Source organism: Trematomus bernacchii, unplaced genomic scaffold (assembly GCF_902827165.1).
Source record: "Trematomus bernacchii unplaced genomic scaffold, fTreBer1.1, whole genome shotgun sequence".
NCBI classification, from domain to species: domain Eukaryota; kingdom Metazoa; phylum Chordata; class Actinopteri; order Perciformes; family Nototheniidae; genus Trematomus; species Trematomus bernacchii.
Window position 1 is genome coordinate 835402 of NW_022988082.1, and position 16209 is coordinate 851610.

Sequence of the window (16209 nt, forward strand, 5' to 3'; positions counted from 1 at the left end):
AGGCTGAGGGGCAAGACACGCGCACAGCGTGTAAATTGTACATTGTAAACATTTTGACAATAAAGCTGATCTTTTGTACAGTGCTTTTGTTTCTCTCTTTTATTTTCCAGTCAAGACAGGCAACATTACAATAGTGTACAGTGTGGCAATATAATAACAATAAACTGTGCCAGGTGTGTTGTATGCATAGTAAATAGGCTCAGCAGCAAACCCACCGTTATTATTTATTATATATCTTCCTGAGACCCACTGCATCCGTCTGCCATAAACACTATGGAAACCTACTAGAGATGGGCGAGTCCTGTTGGAGTAGAATACCTCTGCTACGCGCCGTTCGTTGGATGAGGCTGGATCTCTATTAAATTAAGAAAGGAATTGAAAACACCGGAATCAAAGTTATAACAAATTATCTGAGTTTACTTCTAGTAGGAAACCAAACACATATACAAGTTATACAGAGTACTCGAGTACTCCGGGCTTCAGGCCTGATGATGCGGTTTTACAGGTAGACAGACCAGCTTTCAGAAAACGAGAAGTATGGACTCCAGGTTTGTGATGCGGTTTACCGTCTTCTAGCACCAGCTTTCAACAGACCAGAAGCATTTTTACACTCAAAATCATCAGTATTTCTATCTGTCTTTGGGGCGGAGATTTGTCGATTCTTCCTTCCCACTTTTCTCCCAAGCGAATCAGAGAACCCCTGGGGAGGAGCTGTTTAAACTGACCACCTCCCCCAAGTGCCCTGACTGGCTGGATTCGCTTCTGGCCGGGTTCAATAGTTCTCTCCAGGACTTGAAATTCCAAAGTCCCCTAAGGTCAAAAGTCAATTCTTATCTCCGTCCCGATCTCCCCTCCCTACCTTTTCCAGGGGATCTTTTCCTATTTTACGATGTCTTTAACGACTTAGAAACAGCATCTGGCTCTTAGAGATGATAACAGCCAATGTTGGTGTGTGAAACACAGAATCTCTGGATCAGTGAGTTTAAAAGTGAGAATAACATTCTTTTTCTAAGTGATTATCAAAACCCGTTCAAACAATACATGTTTACTTCAATACAGTGTAGAATCATATCTTCTTACTTCAATCCCTCTTTTGATCTCACCTCACGAGATCAACATATAGCATTTGAAACATTACCACTGTCAATTTTCTTCTTACTGTGTCTGTCCCAACATTTATATAAACCCATCAGAAGTTGGGATATAGAGCACTTTAAACCTTTAGGAACAGTCCACAACAACAATTTATTATGACAGTGGAGGGAGAATAAAATATGTCTAAAAAGCAAAGTCCTTGTCAGCTGAGTCATCTTTACTCTTCCCTCAATGGTGGAACTGATGAGTCTAACACACAGTGAGCAGATACAAGGCACACAACAACAACAACCACATGTCACTAAAATGGCAATAAAAGTAGCCACAGAAATCAGAAAAGACATTATCATACTTTTCCCTCTTTTGGTAACACATAGTTCTGTAGAATAAAAAATACAAATCCCTTACATTATGGGATATAAAAATAAAGTTGAAAGTCCTGATTCATCCGGATCATTAACCCGGATCCTAGAAATGAGCTGGTCATGACGAGTCTCCCCTCTCCATTAACCCGAGTCCTTGAGTCCCACACTTGGTGTGACGTACAAATTAAAACTATAAATTGCGTCACTCGCTACTCTCTTTATAACATGTAAAATCACATTACAACGTACCCCAAGTCCATCTACCTACCCTTTAGCAAGTATACAGGATAGCTGCCAGAAGTGATCGTTTGGCTCAGGGGAGGGGACGCGGATCAGTGAAACTTCCTGCAGACTCGTGGGGACTCAGAGGAGCCGACGGCTCCAACAGCAGACTCGCAGATTCGCAGATTCGCAAATCCTGACTCGCTGCAACACACAGCGGATCAGACTCGTGCGGACTCGGAGCCGTAACCGTATAGCAGCAGATCCAGAGATCCAGCAGACTCGTCGTCATGCACGAGTCCACACAGCAGACTCGGATTTGCAGATTCGCAGATTCGCAAATCCTGACTCGCTGCAACACACAGCGGATCAGACTCATGCGGACTCGGAGCCGTAACCATATAGCAGCAGATCCAGAGATCCAGCAGACTCGTCCGTCATGCACGAGTCCACAGCAGACTCGGATTCGCAAATCCTGACTCACTGTGTGTGCAACACACAGCAGTGCGGACTCGCAGACTCAGATTTGCCAAATCGCAAAATAACCCTTTTTTTTGTGATCAACATTTTTTATTAAAGCAAAATACACTGTGTAGCGGAGGTTAATATAACGTCAGTTTAATAGATAGATAGATAGATAGTACTTTATTGATCCCAAATTGGGAAATTGTTGTTGTTACAGCAGCATAAGGCATTTTACAATAAAACAAAACTACAAAATATGCAAGAATAGAAATAAAAATAAAATAAAATATAAAATATAAAATATACATGTCGAAATAGAAAATATACATGCAGATATTATATATATATATATATATACAAATATATATATGTATATTCAAAATATATGGAATAATAATATGCTCGTGAAATGCAACAACTTTTCGGTTTCACCAATAGGATTTCTACGGTCTTGGTCATGCTGACTCATATGACTCAAATGACTCGTATGATCCGGATCTCTTCAATGACTGACTCAGAAGACCCTGAGTCCGTAAAATGATCCGGATTTGCCATCTCTAAAACCTACATGTTAGTTTCGGCCCATAGTGGACTCCATTTTGTGTTGTGTAAAATGGGGAGGGAATTAAAAGTTTGTAAATCCCCATGTCCTCCTCAGAGGACAATCATAAAAACATTTAGTTTTAGGTCAAATAATATTTTAAATTATATAAATTATCATATTTGTGTATGTGCCCCTGCCATTCCTCCACAAGGTTGCAACATTGATGATAAATAAATGACAAATAAAGCTTTGCCAGTTTATAACCGATGAAACATGATGGTATCAGAATAATCACTTACATGTGATGTATAGGATGCTACACAGGTCACTAAAGATAAAGTGTCAGGAGAAATAAGCAAGATACAGGATCTGTTTAACAGTAAATAGAAGTTCACATTTTTAATGTAAATAAAATAGAAGTTGTACATGTAAATTAACATTATCAATATAAAATAAAGTGTCAGTTGTATCAAGACTATATAATAACAGTAATAACAATAATATAAAATGAACTGGTGAGCATCTTGTCCTCCGTTTCCTGGGCCTTGGTGAACAGCACCATCTGATCCCCGTGCAACGACTCTTTCACCACGGCACGCCGGTCCGCCAACGCCTGGACGGTGTCAAAGAAATTCGCATCCCGTGTCCGCTTTCCTAAGAGGGGAAAATAAGCAAGATACAAGATCTGTTTAGTCGCCATGTAGTTTTACAACATACTAGTGTGTGTGTGTGTGTGTGTAGCTGCCGCTCAAAGTGCCCTTCTTTATTGTTTTGTATTTTTGAAGAGTGCTTCATGTATGCTTGAACTTTGTTTAATGTTGTTGAGGCAAGTTTTCTTACCGGAAGTCATGTGACCTCTAGCCCGGATGTTTACAATGTTTGTGAGAGAGTAAAAAGGCGCGAACATTTGTAAATGCCGGTCTAGGCGAATACGTTTTCACGCTGTTTCATAATTGTACCAAGAAGGAAATAAACGTGATTGTGAACATCAGTTCGATGCATAACGTTCTTTCCAGACCAAGTTACAGTGTGTGTACCTTTGCGTTTGGTTGCTGGTAAGGGGGACGACCAAGCGCTGTGATCTAGAATGCAAAGCTCGCTTGTTTCCAATCCCGAGAGTTGTCCATCCTCGCCTGAAACAGACGATTAGTGCCATGAGTTAGTGAAGCAAATTACAGAAACACTGCACAGTTATTCACAAGTCAAAACGTTTTCATAGCGGCCGAGAATATCTAGCTAGCTAGATGTAGCTAGCTCGGGGCCGGTGTTAGCCATTTCAGCCTAGCATGGCTAGCTTGATCTACTGAGCAAATAAAAGTACATCTGAGACCATTATTGTGCAGATTAAAACCCCAGTGCATGTAGTTGATTTTACCTTCGTCGTGGTCGTCAGTGTTGGCCACTGAATCCGCCGTTTGTAGTCCTGCCTGAGTTTCTTTATTTTTAGCCGGTATGCCGTGGGGCTGTGCACGATTCCCAGGTCGAGTGAAAGCTACTGAACTGGCTACAGTAGCATTCCCTGGGTCGCGTCCTCGGCGTAGATCTCCAGAAGCGCCGACACCTCCTCATCACTCCACCGCTCCGATGATTTCTTGATGCTTGCCATAACTGCTTTCAAAAACAAACCACTCTCCGTCGGTGCGCTGGGTTTTTGTAGCGAGGAAAAACAATGGCGGCTCTACACAACATTTTCACAGTTGTACGGGGCGTGGTTTGCAATTCGCCCAGCCAATCAGCACTGGGGCACTTTTTTCCCACAGGAAAGTACGATCTCTCAGCGGGCACTAAAAATGGGGGTAAAAGTTCCCGAGATGAAGTGCTCTTTTTGGTGTAAGGGGTACTAACGGAACTAAACGCGAAAAGTACGGTGAAAAATACTCCGGTGTGAACGCGGCTAATGGCCATCTGAGTGTGTGTGTGGTACTGTTTGTGGTTTGTTTTTAACTGTGTAATAAAGCTAATTATTCAAAATGTTAGAGTTCCTTATTTTTAAACTGACACTTGCACTACTGTTCAAAATAAATAAAAAACAAACCTGGAATTATGCATTTGGGACTTTTTTTTGCTTTTTCTTGTTGTACCGAACCCGTACCAAACCGAGGTACATACCGAACCGTGAATTATGTGAACCGTTACACCCCTACTGTTGACTCTTGTTTGGTAGTGTCAGGTGGATTGGATGATTGAAGTCTGATGAATCAAGACATATTGGCAACAATTTATTTATTAACAATATATTCATTTAATAATGAGGAAGAACCAAACCCAGCCACAACAGCCTTTCCTTCTCATGCTGGTCACCAGCCTGCTCACACTCTGCTGTGGGATGGCATCCCACAGTGGAACTCGTGTGAAATAAAAAATAAACAGCTGATAGATCTACAGTAGAGGTATCTGATATAGCGGATCTTTGTTAAGATCCATATGTCATGGATAGGATCATATTCTGTGCTAAATAAGAGACATGTAATCATTTACAAAACATCACCATGTTTTTATTTAACAAAATAATGTTGTTTAATCCACGTTGGCGTAAATACAAAACCATCGCTATGTTTTTTTGTCAGGAAATGCAGACCGGCTCATACAAACGATTTGTAATCATCATCCTCACAATCATTTAATGTATCGTATGTTCGCCGAATTGAAATGAATGCACTAATGCATGTAGTTTAATCCACGTGAGTTTACAACTACAAAAATAATCGGTTTGTTTTTATATCACATCCGACCGGAGGAAAATGCAGCACGGCTCTCACTACCGATAATCCTAATCCCACAGGCAAACAATAATATGTACAGTGTTAATAGTTTACTGTATTATTAGTGTCTAATATTACTGCTATAACAATCACACATTGAGTTGTTAAAACCAGACCGTTTTTTTTTTTAAACAGTCTGAATGAAACATGTGTGTTGAAATCCTTCCAACACACATTGTAAGAACAGTTCTGTTTCATATGAGTGTTGAGAGCTGTATCCATAAATCTCTTAATTTTGCCCTCAAAGTGCACCAGATTGATGCATTTAACTTCAATTTAAAGAAAAACATCTTCTGTTGTAACAACAATAACATTATAAATAGTAACATAGCTGAACATGGTATTGCACATTTAGCTTTGAGTGTTACTGACCTGAGATGTTTTTATTACATGAATTAAGGTGACTGAGGCTTTTTAACATAGACTTTTCAGTGTCCTACATTTTGCACAGAACTGTCCCACATTAGGAAATGCAGATTGTCTGAGACAACTTGGCACTAAGAGTACTGATATGTCTACCATTTCTTTTATGAGTGTAATATCTGCATTTTCTCTTTTCGTTTGATTAGGACACATCCTGGGGATTGTGTTTACAAACATTGACCATACCGTTCACCAGCCCCCACCCCCCTATGTTGACTATACTGTATGTTGAGAACTCTTTGTTTAAAATTAATTGGCCATCGGAATGTGTGGAGGAAGCCTCCTAAGGGGGATGGTCACATTCCACAGCTCTCCCCCCCCCCCCCCTCCTGTGATCTCCCAACCCCCAGTCTGTACAGATGAAGCGTCTTATTTTGGACAGTTTAAAATGCGAGGGTCGTGATCGGTTCGTGCACGTTCCGTGATGGCCGGCCGGCCCCCAGTCTGACTTGATACCGCCCCCGTGATAAATACATTTAATTATTGTGAAGCCAGCTGCAATGGATCATTGATCCACCAGGGGGTGCAGTGGGGTTCCACACTGGAATCATGTGAAATCAACTTCTTTGTTGTTAAGATCCATATGTCACGGATAGGATCATAGTCTGTGCTAAATAAGACATGTAATCATTTAAATAATGTTGTTTAGTCGGAAAAAACGAACGAGCCGGCTCTCCCGATTTTTAATCCTAATTTAATCATCATCATTGATGTTTATGTTCGCCGAATTGACATGAAATCACTGACAAATATGAATATTCTGTATTCAACTTCATTGAAACGATCAGGATGGGTGTTATTTTTCCCCACAATGACCAAGTCGCTGCAAATGACCCCATGTATTACATGTACATGGCCACATTCTCAACAAAGTGACGTAACGAAACATTCTGTATTCCTTGCTTACTTTTTATTTAATGCTTTATAACAGCTGGAATAGTTCGTTTAGAACAGGCACCTCACTCGCAATCTGCTCCTCCGCAACGCCTACCACCTACCTCCGGCTGAAATTATGAATGTACAGTAAGGCATAGTAATCATAGATAACACGGCAGGGACCGTTACAGTTTGTTTTCATCTGATTTCAAATATTTCAAATGTCTGAAGTTAATAAATACATTCTCAGTGTTCAAGTCAATAATAGTCATATAAGAAAAGTACTGATCTAATAACAGAGATTTTATAAGGACTTTTCAATGTTCGACATCGCTCATGTGAAATACAGTAAACTGGATGTTGTGGTGCCGAGAGGCGGGGTATCAAAAGTACAAGCTAAACTTTTATTTAGCATCTGAACACACTTGTAAACAACGTGATGCCCGGGAAGCGAAGACCCGGCGGAAACAGCTGGTCTGGTTCACTAAAATGTCCGTGTACAGTATATCTGGTACTAATGTATAGCGGATCTTTGTTAAGATCCATATGTCACGGATAGGATCATAGTCTGGATCATAGTCTGTGCTAAATAAGACATGTAATCATTTACAAAACATCACCATGTTGTTATGCGCATGTGCGAGATGTTATGCATGTGCGCATGTGCGAGATGGTCCGCCATGTTGCACAACTCAATTAAAAAAAGTGTGTTGGTGTATGATCACATTTGTATATGAAAATGTCAGAAGTTAATAAATACATTCTCAATGTTTAAGTCAATCACTGAAGATGCTTACGATATCATAAAATCTAAGTGTTAATGATTGTCAGTAGAGATGGGATGGCAGAAGGTGCTATATATATATATATAATTCCAAAGCTGGTAAAGACCTTTCAAATTTAGCAATAATAGTCATATAAGAAAAGTACTGATTTGTTCTTGAATCAACTTTTTTATGGAAAATGTTTTATGTAATTTTATTTCATTTTAAATAAAATGAAAGACATTCACAGTTAATGTAATTAGATATACATTATTAATGCCATACATTTTTAAATGTAATTAGATATACATTATTAATGCCATACATTTTTGCATAAATATTTATTCAGTATGATAGCTGTCTAATCAAATCAAATCAAATCAGGTTTTATTTATAAAGCACATTTTAAAAGCGATTTTTGGTCGAGCCAAAGTGCTGTACATGTAATAAAAAACACATTACTACAATACACAATAAACAACAATAAATTACAACAGATATAACTATAACAGATATAAAACACACGGAAAAGTCAGGAGTCATGCTCCGCTCTAATTAGAAGGCCAGAGAGAAGAAGTGTGTTTTTAATGTGGATTTAAAAACCCCTAGGGTCTGGGCCGACCTCACATGGAGGGGCAAAGTGTTCCAGAGCCTGGGGCCAGCTGCTGCGAAGGCTCGGTGCCCTCGGGTTTTTAGCCTGGTCTTGGGCACTACCAGCAGCAGCTGGTCAGCAGACCTTAAAGCTCTGGCTGGGGTGTAGCGCTGGAGCAGTTCAGTTATATAGGCCGGAGCCAGCCCATTTAGGGCTTTAAAAACAAATAAAAGGACTTTAAAATCAATTCTGAACCGAACTGGAAGCCAGTGTAGTGAGGCCAGAATTGGGGTGATGTGGTCGCGCTTTTTGTGACCAGTCAGTAAACGTGCAGCCGCGTTTTGGACTAGCTGTAAGCGTTTAATTGAGGCCTGGTCCATATCCACATACAGAGCGTTACAATAGTCCAGTCTCGAGGTTACAAAGGCGTTGATAACCCTTTCCAAGTCTTTAAAAGATAAATACGACTTGGTTTTGGCCAATAGTCTTATTTTAAAAAAGCAGGATTTTACTACGGTGCTAACCTGCTTGTCAAATTTAAAAGTGCTGGTGAATGTCACTCCAAGATTCATGACCGAGAGGAGGATGTTTTTTTTGAGAGAGCCCAGAATATCAACCGGAGAGGCTGGAGGTTGCGGTCCAAAAAAGATGACCTCAGTCTTGCTCTCGTTGAGGTTGAGGAAGTTTTTGCTCAGCCAGGATTTAATCTCTGCTAAGCAGTCCATCAGCTGCTGTAGTGAGTGTTTGACATTTGCTTTGAGAGGCAGATATATCTGTACATCGTCGGCGTAGCAGTGGAAGGGAATGTTATGTTTTGTGAGTATTGAACCTAGGGGCAATATGTACAGTAGGAAAAGGATGGGGCCCAGAATCGAGCCTTGGGGAACCCCACAGGTAAGAGGGGCTTTGGCAGAGGAGAAGGCACCTAGCTGTACCGAGAAGCTACGGTCTGTCAGGTAGGACCTGAACCATGCAAGGGCGGAGCCTGTGATGCCAGCGGACTGTTCAAGCCGTGACAACAGGATGCTATGGTCCACAGTGTCAAAGGCAGCTGTCAGGTCTAACAGCACCAAGACAGCTGGGCTACCTGAGTCGGCGGCTAGGAGCAGATCATTAAAAACTCTTAAAAGAGCTGTTTCAGTGCTGTGCATGGGTTTGAAGCCAGACTGGAACTTTTCATGGATTCCATGCGTGGTTAAAAAAGACTGCAGCTGGGCGTAGACTACTCGCTCCAGGGCTTTTGATAAAAAAGGCAGCTGGGAGATGGGCCTAAAATTTGCGAGAATGGAGGGGTCGAGATTTTTCTTTTTAAGGAGTGGCTTAACCACGGCGTGTTTGAAGGCAGCTGGGACACATCCTGAGGTAAGAGAGGTGTTTAAAAGTAATAAAATACTTGCTCCAACTGATTCTAAAACATCTCTGAGAAGGCGAGAGGGAATGCTGTCTGAGGTGCAGTTTGTCGGCCGCAGGTGCTTGACTACATCCGAGAGAGAAGAGAGGGATACAGGGTCAAAGTGGTCGAGGACAGCAGGGCACAGAAAAGGAGCAGGATCTGGGGTAGCACTAGTGTGGGCTAGCCTGAGAGCAGATACCTTTTCAATAAAAAATTTAAGAAACTTATCACAGAGAGTAGTCGATGGGACAATAGAAGAAACATCACAGGGATTAATGATAGAGTTGAGGACATTAAAAAGAACCTGAGGTTTATGGCTGTTTTTGGAGATTAACAGAGAAATGTGCTCTGTTTTGGCTGCTTTGACTGCCGTCTGGTAGTCGGAAAGGCAAGCACAAAGGCTTTCTAGGGAGACATGGAGTTTATCCTTTTTCCATTTTCTCTCTGCACGCCTGCAAGCGCGTCTAAGATCACGAGTACAGTCATTGAGCCACGGCTCTGATAGAACTTTGGCGCGTCTAAGCGTAAAAGGAGCAACAGAATCCAGTATTAGTGTACATGTCGAATCAAACATGGAGATAAGCTCATCAGCATTAAAAGCACAGTTCACATCTAATTTACAGATCGGAGAAGCATTAAAAGCATCAGAGAACTGTGAGGCAGTCAAGGGGTTAATCGAACGCAGACGACGCGCCGGGGCACGTGATTCGACTCCTGCGGAAGGGATGGTGGTTGTAAACAGAACCGGTAAATGGTCTGAGATACGCGTTGCTGCACATATTTCATCCACAGATACAGACAGTCCAAACGATAATACTAAGTCCAAAGTGTGACCTTTTTCGTGTGTTGGGCCAGCCACGGACTGAACGAGACCAAAGGAATCAAGGAGATTTAAAAAGTCCCTAACCAGAGGTTTGGACTCGCAACACACATGGACATTGAAGTCTCCGGAAATCAAAACACGATCATATTTCACCATGATCCCGGACAGAAAGTCAGAAAAGTCATTTATGAAATCCTTATTACACTTTGGCGGACGATACACGACTGCGCAGAGTATAGGCGAGGCCGGGTTCAGTTCAAAGAGCTGCAACTCAAAGCTGGCATAGCTAGATACAGGGTGAAGCATTCGGCATTGGAGGTTAGCTCTAAACACTGATGCTATGCCCCCACCATGGCCAGTGGCACGGGGGGAGCTGAAGAATGTACAGTCAGGAGGAAGAAGTTCAGAGAACGGTGTATACTCGCCAGCGTGGACCCAGGTCTCCGTCAGGAACATAAAATCCAGTTTACGAGAGGTGAAGAAGTCGTTTAGCAGGAACGTTTTGTTTGCTATCGACCTAGCATTTAGCAAAGCCATGCAAAGTTTTCACTCCGGGCTAGCCGAAGGTGTAGTGCGTCTCAGCTGACAAAGATGTGCATGTTGAACGCCGCGCGGGCCGGGAGCAGTCAGTCGGGCAGGAGGAGCTGCCAGCGGGCCCCTCAGAGTCCGGAGCTCTGGAAAAACGGGGCGAATCCACCGATCCCTCACTTGGCGTGCAGCAGGAGGGCCGTGACATCCGAGGCGTGGATAATTCACGGAAGAAGCCGTCAGGTATGCCTTAAGATGGACCAGTGCACCACCACGCTTTCCCCGTCGTCGAAAGCGCTTTCGGCGAGGCAGGATGCAGGGCAACCTGCGCAGGTAGGTGGGGATATCCGACAGTAGAGGGGGGGGAGACGATTTATGGTTGCCAGATGTCGGTGTGGGCAGCAATATCAACTCCAGTGAGGGTCTGAGGTGGAGGAGAGCTTGGCGATCATAAACTAGCAGAGCAGAGACATTCTGACAAACATAAAACAAAAACAGGACAGCTAAAGTTAGAGAGCTTAGCGAGCGGCGCGCCGACACAGGCGCCATCTTGAATCACGTCACGTGATGGAGAGCAGAAGTTAAATCCATTTCTCACTTATTCTGACAATGTACTTAACCCCAAATAAAAGAACCCAATAAAAATAGTTGTTAAATAATAGTGAAGTCACGTTGTAATAACAATAACTCATCTCTCTCGGTTTTTTTTGTTTTCTTTGTGTGCTTTGCCAAAAGCCACTGTGTCAAGTGTCCTAGTTGGGTTGCCGTAACGAACAGCAGCCGGCTCTCGATTTTTAATCCTAATTTAATCGTTTATGTTTGCCGAATTGACATGAAATCACTGACAAATATGAATATACTGTATTCAACTTCATTAAAATGTTATTAACGTGCCTAAATTCAGTAATTCACTAAAAATTACTGATCCCTCCGCGTCGCGTCGCGGAGGGATCTTGATCCCTGGGTGTTATTTTTCCCCATAATGACCAAGTCGCTGCAAATTATCCCGCTTATTACATGGCCACAAAGTAACGACATGACTCCCAATATTAATTAAAATGCTTTTATGGATTTAGAAAATATTTGTATTGATTTAAAAAATAGTTGTATGTATTGATTTAAATTTACATGCATCCGCTAAGAAAAATAGTCCGTTGTTACCGTTTTTTAAACAGTCAGAATGAAACGGCAGCTCTCAGCTGTGTGTTCACACTCCTAATGGCCCATCACAGCTCTCTCCCCCCCTGATCTTTCTTTTCCAACAGTTAAGTTAACTGTAGGTTACTCTGAGTGACAAGCTTACAGTTAGTGAAGTAACACTTTTTTTTTGTGAGTCACGACCTCGCTGTTTCATTCTAACATAACGCTCCAAATATGACTGTTTCCACTCGGACTTCAATACAGCAACACCATTGTTTGGTTTCCATGGTAGCGTGTCTCTTTAGTAGCGTGCACTCCTTTCCTGTAAATTACAGGTCCAGCCAGGCAAAACAGTAATATGAAATATGAACGTTAGTTTTTAACTGAAATGATCAAATAAAGTCAAAATGTCACAGTGTTTACAAACATTGACCATACCGTTCACCAGCCCCCACCCCACTATGTTGAGTATAGCCTACTCTTTGTTTAAAACGAATTGGCCATCGGAATGTGTGTGTCCCAACCCCCCCCCTGTGATATCTCTTCCCCAGCAGTCTGTAGTTTGTGTTCGCAGATCATCACCCTTAGCTATTTCAATTACCTCTCAAACAACCTAAACTAGTTATAAATGTTTATTTTAAATAAAGTATGTTTCTTCACATGTTAGGTCTATATTGAAGGTTCATTGAAAGTAAAGCTTACTTTGGTTCTTGTGCTCTAGTTCTTCAAGGAATCTTACTGAGAACGTTATGTTTCCTCTGACTGCTTATGCCAAAAGCAACGACAAATTATCTGTTTTAAATACCTTTTTAGACCGTAAACTTTAGAATGAAATGTAATACCGGTTAGTTTTTTGTGTTCATACTGACAGAAGAAGAAATAAATTAAGTATGAATGAGAATAAGACTTATGTAATGTATTGGGCTTAAGAGGTTAATTGATAAGCCTTGAAACATGCACTTGTCAAGATTCATAGGCACATTTTGCAAATATGGCAGTAGCCATCGATCATCTTAAGATAAGATATACTTTATCCTGTTAAGCCCCAAGCCTGTTTTTCAGGTCTCAGGCTCGAAAATGACATGCCCAGAACAAATGACTATATCTTCACTTCTAAAAGGGGTAAATTAATCATCTTTTTTCTCAAAGCAATGATAAACCTGTGAGTTGGATGGAGAAAAGTCAGAATCAATATAGATTTATTTTAATTTTAAAGTAAATTCAGATTGAACATAGTAAAAAAATGTAAATTATAGTGTCCGTCCAAAGAAAAAACATTACTTATAGTGAAAACCACCCTTGAATGATGGGATAGTAGACTAAAAGCTTTAGGAATCCAAACTATAACATATAATAAGTACCCTGTATCAAGATTGATGCAAAACAATTGACATTTGACCTTTTTAGAGAGGTTTAGCAAAAAAAACAACTTCTGGGGTGATTTAGGTGGATTTGCCATATCTCTGGCCCCCCTCGGTCGATTTTGATGATTGACACCTCTTTTGAACCGTTAGAGCCAATAGGATCGAGGGGAAGTTCCTAAAATCCATCTAAACATTTCCTATTGGTGAATGAGTGATGCGCAGCCAGAATGCCCAAAACCGGAAGCTGGGTTGTAGCTCTCACACACACAAGATGAAATCTCAGTTTTTGACAAAAATGGAATGATGGATTATCAGTAATCATTTCAAAGTGACACAGACACATTGGATTAACCTTCAGCAGCATTGTTATCGTTTTAATGCCATTGAACACAACTTTTGATCAGAAAACAGCAAAGGTAAGACGTTTTTGCCGCTTTGGCTCCGTAAAGCTACGTTGTGTGTTGTCTGGGTTTGCCTTCACTGCCCTGAGTTTTGCAGTGATGATAATTATACCTCTGGAATCTGTGGAATCTCAGCTTTAAATTCGATATATTGTTTGTGCAGACCGATAAGTAATAAATATCTCTACCGTGAGTTCTGTGCTAAGTGCGTTAGCATTTTTTCGCTCAGTGCTAATTCAGAGGCTTGGTATTACCCTTGTGTTTTGTTTAGCTAAAAATGGTTCATATTGTCAGTTAGCTGAGTTTCTTCCCGTTAAGTGGGTATGACACATTAATAGGTTGTTAAATGTCAAGAAGCCCTGAGACACAGTTTCGTGAAAATGTCGTGAAAAGCCCCCGCCGGCGGTGGCTATGGGGCTTAACAGGTTATTGATCCCAAGTTGGGAAATGTTTTCATTACAGCAGCATGTACAATATGCAATTTATTGTTACTTTGTAATTCTACTACACTACAATTCAGAGGTTAACCTGGTATTTGTACTCCACTACATTTATTTTATTTACTTTGCAGATTCTGATTAATGATGTGAAATATAAACAACCCTTGAATCAGACTTTAGTTTCACCTGAGATATTTGATAGTTTTCTTTTTGAAACAATATATTTATTGATTTTTTCAATTTTAACAACACAATAATGACGTAGCACATACATGAAAAGTACATAATTACAAAGCAAAAAGACAAAACATGACAAAAAAAACAAAAAACAGCTCAGACCCAAACATACACATATGTAGGTGGTTACAGGAGTATCACATTTATGATTGATGATGCATTTATGATGACAGGAGATTCATGAGGTTCCTTTAACAACTAGAGAATGCAATTCCTGAAGAAATTGCTAGTGGGAATGCTTTATGCTGAAAAGCTGACGCTGAATTGCTATGCTGAAATGTAATGTGTAAGAAGAAAGTGAAGAATTTAGATTGAAATGATACATGAACACTGGGGTCTTGAATGTGTGATGAGAGAAGAAAATAAAGTAAAAAGGCTTGGAAAAGCAGCAGAATATTTGAACTGCATACTTTTGAACTAACTTGATGGCGAATGATCTGTCGCCATGCCAACGGCATTTGATGACACCCCATAATACGCTTAGATGTGTTGATGGCTGCATCGTTACCAAACCTGTGAAGTTTTAGGCCGTTTGGAGCATTTTCACTGAAGTTATGAGAAAACCGTGTTTCATGGTGAGCATTGTGTTGCCAGGGCAACGGCATTTTAAGAAATCTCAAAACTGTCCCGTAGATGTCTTCACGGTTGGACTGTTAGCACACATGTGAAGTTTGAGCACTTTTTGAAAATGTTCATAGGAGTTATAGCGACATCGTCTTTTATGGCGAGGGATGCGTTTCCATGGAAACGGCATATGGTGAGATCTCAGATTTGGCGTAGAGCTGTTGAGGCATGGACCGGTGATATACAAGTGAAGATTGGGGGACGATTGGACCGTGTCCATTGGACTTACAGCGACATCCTGTTTCATGGCGAGTGGTCTGTCGCCATGGCAACGACATTTGATGACACCCCATAATACGCTTAGATGCGTTGATGCACTTTTTGAACATTTTCATAGGAGTTAATGTATAGCGACATCATCCTTTATGGCGAGGGATGCGTTTCCATGGAAACGGCATATGATGACACCCCATAATTGACGTAGAGCTGTTGAGGGCAGGACCATTAACCATTATCTGAAGTCTGCTGCTCTGAGCATGTCAGTTGGACTTATGACATCATCGTGTTCGATGACACAGGTGTTTATATTTGAGCTAACAAGGTGTCCAGAGATCAAAGGTTTCCATTGTTCTGAATGAGAGATACACCTCTTACATGTGAACGTTTTGTTGAAGAACCGTAACAGATATCGGTGATATTTCAAAGTGTGAAGCATCTCAAGGACCTTGAGTATCTGAAGTGTGCTTTTAGTGTACTTTCGGGTCAATAATGTGGCCTTTTTGGCAGATTAACTAAAGGTGTGCGGCTGCTGCTGTGAGGAAATATCAGCCTGAAATTACAATGGGCTTTAATGGAGACATGTTGAAAGTTTTTGTCACTTCATGCCCTCAAGAGGCATTTTGTTTAATTATTTTGCTTAATTATTTGTCCTTTTTCAAGCTACAAGATGTTTTCCTACGTTTGTCATGAAAAATTATGTCTCAGGAATGAAGGGTTTGGGAATTATGGCAGTTTAAAAAAAAAATATGAAGGCACATTTCAAGATTTCCTACACTCTAGCTGTGACATCACGCACTCTAGTTAATGTTAAAATCTGAAGAAGGCCGAACAATGTTTAATATCTCTAAAAGTAAGAATCAGATTTAAAAGTTGTGTTACACGAATAATGTCAGAAAGATGTGTAACATTTTAAAGTTGGAATGAGGTTTCTG